Source organism: Theobroma umbraticum, unplaced genomic scaffold, assembly GCF_002168275.2.
Source record: "Theobroma umbraticum cultivar Fairchild unplaced genomic scaffold, ASM216827v3 scaffold_67.0, whole genome shotgun sequence".
Classification (NCBI taxonomy): Eukaryota; Viridiplantae; Streptophyta; class Magnoliopsida; order Malvales; family Malvaceae; genus Theobroma; species Theobroma umbraticum.
Window position 1 is genome coordinate 5,726,423 of NW_018397262.1, and position 1,962 is coordinate 5,728,384.

Below are 1,962 nucleotides of genomic sequence, written 5' to 3' on the forward strand. Positions count from 1 at the left end.
AATATTAAAATTTATAAACTCCATCCATAATTACAAAACACATAAATATCTAAACATAAAAAAAAAACATAATATTTATCTTTTCATTCATATAATTATGTCCTTTGACATAAACCATCAAACTTAAGGGCAAGCAGCTTTAAAACTTTCCTTGCGATTTAGTTTTAGGAGTTTAAGATACATAATCTATACCACCAATGGCTTTTTGTGCAGTCTCTTTTGTAAGTGTACAGGTTTCTAATGCCCAGACCAAGTCAATGTGCAATGGGAAGTCTATTGCAAACAAGCAAGAGACTTGAAATGGCATAAAGGTTGCTGAGGCTAATAAAATTACTTTTTCAAAAAAAAAAAACATTCAAGACTCAACATAACAAAGATAATAAAATTAACATTCACAATATAAAATCATTTAATATAAGACAATCAACCATTGCACATCATCAACTTGAATCTCATGCACAAAGGCTGCAAACAATTGAAAGAGTATAAAAAATATAATTATTTATATTTTTTAATTATTTATATTAGTTTGATCTTTTGGTCAGTTCAATTCAAAAGATTTAAAACCAGAAACCAATCAAATAAACCAATTGGATCAAATTTTTTGGACCAATTGGACCGAACCATTTTACTCAAATCATAGTCAATTCAATTGGGTCCTTAGTCCGATTTAATTTTGCTCACACCTATCTTTTGATAGGGAGTAAATATGGGTCAAATTTAACGATAAATAAGTTATGTGAGTTAAAATTATAAAATTTTAAACCTAATTGATTAACTTATCTTTCTTCGTGAGGTCCATAAGAAGAAAACTGACTTATCTAACAAGGTATAGTCACACCAATTTCCACGAATCCACTCGAAAATTTTTAAGAATACTTATATTATTAACTTCCTCCAGTAATTTTTATAATCACTTTTGACGAAGACTAGGCTTGCTTTTAGATTTAAATTCCACTATTTTCTTCTTTAATCACTTACCTGTAGTCATCTGTGTAGGTCTTGCTGGCACTTGAGTTCATGACAATTTTATAATCAGGAAGTCCTAGTCACCTACCACCAAATAGATTAGAACATTTAAAGCAAAATGTAAGCCTTTGGAATATATAAATCTTGGTTGGGCTGAGCTAGGATTTCATGTTTGAGGGGCAAAGATAATATCTATAAAATAGTCATACTAGAAATTCATTTTTTGACAGAAACATAAAGTAGCTTAGATTGGAAAAAATTCATATGAAAATTACACAAATTATTCCAGCTACGTGTTAAATAAAAAATAAAGACCTATTAAAACAATTATTGCATGCTAAGATTAGACATCTTTAATTGAACTTGACGATCTTTTATAAAGTTGAAGGCATCGTCACTGAATCAATATCAAAGCTTCAAATGATTTCCTTTTCAATGAGAATGATCAATGAATTTCTAAGGATATCATTTGACATATTATTACAAGTCATGTTCTTAACAAATTTCATAGTAAAAAATGAATGCTTTGATGTTATAGTGGAAACTGAAAAAGTCAAGACAAGTTGGATTAATCTATCAACAAGTAAACTTTTGATATTCTCGTGTTCTTTAACACTTAACATAATTCAAAAAGTATAGATACATTTTCAAAACCTGATTATGAATAATGTCAAACTTGAATAGATCCAATTTAATAGCGTAGACACATTTTATCATGCTCAGTAAAGTCATTAGGGTAATATTTATTTGCATGGTTGCAATTTCAACATCAAACGCTTTGACATCATTTTGAGGGTCCAAAGATGTACCAAGAGTAAGCAACTTCACTACATTCTCATTAAATCTGAAATCTGATTCTTGCAATAGTGAGTCAATAGCAATCAAAAACAAGTCAACTTAACAATGGTGCTCAATTGTGGCATGATCCTTTTGACTATGACTTTTACCTAATTAATATCTAGGCCCCAAGTCAAGAATCTTAATTTCATATTT

General features: G+C 29.2%; 1 pseudogene; it reads right to left on the reverse strand.

Annotated features, from left to right (window-relative positions):
• The window catches only part of LOC110419846 (uncharacterized), a 4,345-nt pseudogene that overhangs the window by 1,786 nt on the left and 597 nt on the right, over window positions 1-1,962 (reverse strand).